This window comes from Procambarus clarkii, chromosome 9, assembly GCF_040958095.1.
Source record: "Procambarus clarkii isolate CNS0578487 chromosome 9, FALCON_Pclarkii_2.0, whole genome shotgun sequence".
NCBI classification, from domain to species: domain Eukaryota; kingdom Metazoa; phylum Arthropoda; class Malacostraca; order Decapoda; family Cambaridae; genus Procambarus; species Procambarus clarkii.
In genome coordinates, this window is record NC_091158.1 from 32,659,637 (window position 1) to 32,666,445 (window position 6,809).

The window sequence follows — 6,809 nt, forward strand, 5'->3', positions numbered from 1 at the left end:
TACATGACGTTAATCAGGTAGTACTTGGTTTTACTCTTAAACTGGTTGAGAGAGTTACAGCTTTTGACATGATTGGGAAGGTCATTCCACATTCTGGGTCCATTGATTTATAGAGCATTTCTAATTTGGTTAAGTCGCACTCTTGGAATATCAAATAGGTATTTTCTGATCAGGGGAAGGAAGACACCAAGCCTTGGGGGCGTAATTTTATTGACATGATAAATAATTCTGCAGAAGTAAAACAGGCTTTTAAATAGGACTTAACAAATGTATAACATAGCCGTGGCTAACGCAAAGTACACGAAACATCTTAAATTGTACACCCGTAGTAAAACGTAATCTTATAGCCTAGTAACAAACTCTGCAGAAACCTAATGTCCTAATGTCTAGAATTAGCAGTGAGGCGAATGTAACAAATCTAATACTAAGTATAACAGGACACCAAAGTGAACAACATAACATAAGGGAAACCCTAGCTGGAGAATAATCAGGCGGCAGAAAACATAGTGACTGGGGAAGCCTGATATGTATTTGGAGAAGAAAATAACCCCAGGCCAGAGGCCGAGCCGCCAAGGAAGGAATTACCTGACAAGGTAGGGCTTACTAGTAGAATGTCTGTAAAGTCAAAGTAGTAGCTGCGGACAGCGGAACACTTGGGGACGGGCGCTGCACCCCCCCCTTACCCATCCCCAGTGAAACGGGAGGAAAACGTGAGGACCAACGACTGACGTAGTCAGAACCGTGAGAACTGGCAGCCAGCAGAAAGGGGGAGGAGGGTGGGCGCTTCATGAATCTTGGACCTGGTCGGGAGAGGGAGTGAGAGCGGGACCTGACTTCCCGCGCCTTTTATGCCACCCAGGCTGGCCGCACCACGCCTGCGGGACGCGATGCGCAATTGTCTCTTCCTTCCCCCGTCAGAAACTCCACCGCCTTTCGTCAAAAGGCAGTGGGCCATTTTCTGATCAGGGGAAGGAAGACACCAAGCCTTGGGGGCGTAATTTTATTGACATGATAAATAATTCTGCAGAAGTAAAACAGGCTTTTAAATAGGACTTAACAAATGTATAACATAGCCGTGGCTAACGCAAAGTACACGAAACATCTTAAATTGTACACCCATAGTAAAACGTAATCTTATAGCCTAGTAACAAACTCTGCAGAAACCTAATGTCCTAATGTCTAGAATTAGCAGTGAGGCGAATGTAACAAATCTAATACTAAGTATAACAGGACACCAAAGTGAACAACATAACATAAGGGAAACCCTAGCTGGAGAATAATCAGGCGGCAGAAAACATAGTGACTGGGGAAGCCTGATATGTATTTGGAGAAGAAAATAACCCCAGGCCAGAGGCCGAGCCGCCAAGGAAGGAATTACCTGACAAGGTAGGGCTTACTAGTAGAATGTCTGTAAAGTCAAAGTAGTAGCTGCGGACAGCGGAACACTTGGGGACGGGTGCTGCACCGCCACCCCGCAGGCCAGCAGGCCGGACCCCCCCCCCGAAGGGCGAGTGCCCGCTGGCCGCGAGGGAAACCTAAGGGAGGCAGAGCAACTACGCTACAAAACTAGGAAGGAAGGAGGACAAACTGGAGGAGCTCGCACATCGCCTAGACTTATGCCCCCTGGCCTTGGCCCGTGGGCGACGGTCGGTGAAGGAGGGGGGCAGGGGCGGCTGTAGCAGCCGCGGCAGGGTCTGCCTCGGTGGTTCCCATGCCCTGAAGGCTTGTGACATGAGAGGGCCCCCGAGCCTGCGCGATGGGCGCCTGCAGCGTCGTCCAATCGTCGGCCGAAAAAGGTGGAGGCTGCGACGCTGTGCCACCCGCCGCTTTGCCGGCAGTGGCCTCTGGGAAGTGTGGTCGCCGTGCACATCAGAGCCGCTCGAGGAGGCCCCCGAGGGGGGGGGGAGGCGAAGCGAAGGTCGGCTGCGTCCTCACCCCACTGCGCTGTTGTCCTCACGCGACGTCGCCCGAGCCCTCTTCCGTGTTGCAGTTGCTGCGTGATCCGGCTTCTCGCTACTGCGGAAAATGAAAAAGTAAGCATCAACAGGTCTAACGGGGAAAAACAGGCAGGGAGGCCCAGCTGCCGCACCGGCAACCGTCACATACACAAGTAGACAAAAGCAAGGTAAAGTTAAGTGTCCATAGTGATTGAGAACACCGGACATAGCCAATGCTATCGTAATAAAACCAATGTAATAAACTCTGAGCAGTTAAAATAGATTAAGAGAGTAATATTCATGTATAGATTGAACAGTAATATTCATGGTATAGTTTGGTTATAATAAGACCGTATTACTCATTGTATAGTTTGTTTATATTAAGACAGTATTAATCGTGGTATAGTATAGAAGAATTCAAACAATAATAATCTCAAAAGTAAAAACAAAATTAATTGAGTATCCCACTAGAAATGTACACAGCTTTAACACTGCAACAGTGTTATTAAGTAAATACCGGGCATAACTGGAGCTGGACTATGTAACAAATTAATCTTAGAAACTTAAATAATATAAATAACATAGCGAGGCCAAAACAGTAAGAAAGGCATAAGGCGTAAGCAGTGCTAGAAACAGAATAAATAGCGGAGTAAATACAAGACAAACTGAAACTGAACAAGTAAATAGCTTAAGACCGTATTATAATATACTTGTATTTAAGCTGAACAAATAAAAGATATAATATACTTGTATTTAAGCTGAACAAATAAAAGAGTAAACAGTGATAATCATGGATAATTTGGGTAGATTAAAGCAGGACTATACAAGGTATAGGATGGTTAGGTTGAACAGTAATATAGGCATGGTATAGTTTGGATAGATTAAAATTGTAAAGTTCATGGGATAGATTGGTTAATTAAACAGTACTTATTCATGGAATAGATGGTCTAGAGTAAACCAATAATAGTCTCAAAAGTGAAAACAAAATTATTTGCATATCCCACGGTAATGGACACTGCCTTAACGCTGCAACAGGAATAGTAAGTAAATACAAGGCATAACTGAAAGCTGAACAAAGTAATAAAATAATTTAGGGAACTTAAATAAATGATAACATGGCGTAGCTCACCCAAACCGACAGACCGCTCTACGGCATGCGCCTACCCTGGAGGAGTAGAACAGAACAGTGAGAACGGGAGGGGAATAATATATTCTAATAATAGAATAAGACCGTAATATAATGTACTTGCATATAAGCTGAACAAATAAAAGAAACAGTGGTAATCATGGGAAGATTTGGTAGCTTAAAGCGGGATTAATCAAGGGATAAGATGGTAGGATAAACAGTAATGTGCATGGTATGGTTTGGATAGCGTAAAACTGTAATGTTCAAGGGATGGAATGGTTATTAAAACAGTAATAATCAAGGGAGAATGGCTAGCCTAGCAATAATATTCTCAAAAGTGAAACAAAATTAGTTGAGTATCCCACAGCAATGGACACTGCATTAACGCTGCTAGAGGAATAGTAAGTAAATACAAGGCATAACTAAGCTGAACAATGCAATAATTAATTTAGAAACTTAAATAAAAGATAATAACATAACATAGCCCACCCAAGCGGACAGACCGCCCGACGGCATGCGCCTGCGCTGGAGGACAGGACAGGGAAACAGGAGGGAACGTGTACGTGCAGGAACAACAGGCGGCTACCGAGTGGACGAGACGTCAAGGTACAAACGGGCCGGTCTACCCCGACCAGGCCAAACGGCTGGGGCGAACATAACGTGGGACACCGGGGCCAGCAAACACCTGGGGACGAACAAACCGGGATACACCGGCCAGCCCAAACGACTGGGTACGAACAAGCCGGGATACACCGGCCATCCCAGACGACTGGGTACGAACAGATCGGGCTACACCGGCCAGACTGAACATCCGTGTACGAACAAGCCGGGCTCCACCGGCCAGACAAAACGTCTGTGACGAGCAAGCAGGGCTGCGCCAGCCAGACAAACAGCTGAGACGAACAAGCTGGGCTACACCAGCCAGGCAAACGACTGGGACAAACAAGCTGAGCTACACCGACCGGACAAACAACTGGGACGAACACGCTGGGCTTCAACAGCCAGACAAACGACTGGGAAGAACAAGCTGGGTTACACCAGTCAGGCAAACAACTGGGACGAACAGACTGGCTTCAACAGCCAGACGAACGACTGGGACGAACAAGCAGGCTAAACCAGCCAGACAAACGTCTGGGACGAACGAACTGGGCTACACCCGCCAGACAAACGTCTGGGGCGAACGAGCTGGGCTACACCAGCCAGACAAACGTCTGGGACGAACGAGCTGGGCTACACGAGCCAGACAAACGTCTGGGCGAACGAGCTGGGCTACACCAGCCAGACAAACGTCTGGGCGAACGAGCTGGGCTACACCAGCCAGACAAACGTCTGGGGCGAACGAGCTGGGCTACACCAGCCAGACAAACGTCTGGGACGAACGAGCTGGGCTACACCAGCCAGACAAACGTCTGGGGCGAAACGAGCTGGGCTACACCAGCCAGACAAACGTCTGGGGCGAATCGAGCTGGGCTACACCAGCCAGACAAACGTCTGGGCGAACGAGCTGGGCTACACCAGCCAGACAAACGTCTGGGCAAACGAGCTGGGCTACACCAGCCAGACAAACGTCTGGAGCGAACAAGCTGGCCTACACCGGCCAGACAACAACTGGGACGAACAAGCTGGGCTACACCAAGCGGCCAAACGTCTAGGGACGAACAGGCTGGGCTACACCAGCCAGACAGACGTCTAGGGACGAACAGGCTGGGCTACACCAGCCAGACAGACGTCTAGTACGAACAAGCTGGGCTACACCGGCCAGACAAACGTCTAGGGACGAACACGCTGGGCAACACCAGCCAGACAAACTTCTAGGACAAACAGGCTGGGCTACACCAGCCAGACAAACTTCTAGGACAAACAGGCTGGGCTACACCAGCCAGACAAACGTCTAGGACGAACAGGCTGGGCTACACCAGTCAGACGAACGTCTAGGTCGAACAGGCTGGGCTACACCAGCCAGACAAACGTCTAGGACGAACAGGCTGGGTTACACCAGCCAGACAAACTACAGGGACAAACAGGCTGTGCTACACCAGCCAGACTAACGTCTAGGAACGAACAGGCTGATCTACCCCAGCCAGGCAAAACGCCTAGATACGGACAAAACGAGCAACACCGGACGGACAAACAACTGGGACGAACAAGCAGGGCATCACCGTCCAGACAAACATCAGAAGAACATGCCGGACGACACCGGCTGACGCAAGTCAGCCAATAACAAGAAAGTGTTGGGCCTACCCACCGGGGCACTGCCGCCACAAGGGCGTCTCCTGCCCGAGGGCGAGAAGGGAGAAGGACAGGAAGGAAGCGAACACAGCCCAAGGCAAGCGCTCCTGGAGCTCCATGCCACGTTGGTGATGCCGTCCTTGGCATGGGCCCCTAGGGTCGGGCCCTAGGGACAAAGACAACTAAAAACCCGGCCAGGAGGCGTCGCCACCAGGGTGACGCCAGGACGCTCGCAGGGAGCCTGGCCGGTCACGCACGTCCAAGCGCATCACGAACCCTGGCCCCTAGGGCCAGCCAAGAGGGCGCAACAAACCAGGTTCCGGGGAAAACGCCTGGGACAGGGAAGGAAACGAAGGGCATCCTTGGGGCGAGTGCTTCACCGAGCTCCAAGCCACGTGGGCGCCGCCTACCGGGCTTGGGCCCCAGGGCTCAGAACCCCGGGAACCGCCGCGTGGCGTCGCCACAGAGGGCGATGCCAGACCACAGAAGGAGCCTGGCCGCGCACGCACGGCCAGGCGCGGGCGAAACATGGCCCCTAGGGCAAGCCTAGGGGCACAGCAAACCGGGGAGGGCACACCTGGGACGAATGGTCCACCGAGCACGCAATAGGGCCGGGCCCCAGGGCACAGGACCACCGAAACCAGGCCACATGAAGTCGCCGCAGATAACCAGCGCACCAGTCCCGACCTGGAGGAACGCCACAACCCCAGGGAGGCAAGCAGGCGGAAGGCCCTAGGGAACTAGCTAAGCGGCACGAACGGGCCGCGAGGGACGGCGCAAACACACGCCAGCACTGGGGGTAGTCCTGACTAACTTGTACAGGAAACTCTCTTACCTTAGGGTTTGCTGGGTAGGGCAGGGGGCCCCTGCGGTACCGGCCTGGGATGTGGAAGGCCCCAAAGGATCGGAGAATATCAGTTGTGGGACCATAGTAGCGGAGAGGGAGCCCGATTGCTTGAGAAATCCCGTGTACACAGTAAACAAAACGTAGAAGTGGTAAGGGTACTGGCCCACGTGTCGATGAGGCGTGGTGCTGAGCGTGGAGCCGCTTCGTGAATCTTGGACCTGGTCGGGAGAGGGAGTGAGAGCGGGACCTGACTTCCCGCGCCTTTTATGCCACCCAGGCTGGCCGCACCACGCCTGCGGGACGCGATGCGCAATTGTCTCTTCCTTCCCCCGTCAGAAACTCCACCGCCTTTCGTCAAAAGGCAGTGGGCCATTTGTTTCTAGTGTGATGCCCATGAGTTCTGTCACAACCTTCTAGGAAGCTTCTAAGGTCAGGATTGACATTGCAGTTCAGAGTTTTAAATATATAGAGTACACATGAGAGGATGTGCAGTGACTTAATATCTAACATATTCAAAGATTTGAGTAAGGGTACTGAGTGCTGTCTGGGGCCAGAGTTAGATACTGTTTTAATAGCAGCTTTGTGTTGAATAATTAGAGGACATAAATGATTTTGGGTAGTAGAACCCCAAGCACAAATACCATAGTTGAGATAATACCATAGGTGGTAC

At 51.0% G+C, this 6,809-nt stretch overlaps 1 long non-coding RNA gene across 1 annotated transcript; it reads right to left on the bottom strand.

Annotated features, from left to right (window-relative positions):
* Window positions 1-1,984: 1,984 nt before the first annotated feature.
* On the bottom strand, window positions 1,985-6,498 carry LOC138362732 (uncharacterized). The gene is made up of 2 exons (XR_011227914.1): window positions 6,128-6,498; window positions 1,985-2,016 (listed from the first exon to the last, which is right to left on the bottom strand). It is a non-coding gene; the product is annotated as an uncharacterized lncRNA (long non-coding RNA).
* Between the last annotated feature and the right edge of the window lie 311 nt (window positions 6,499-6,809).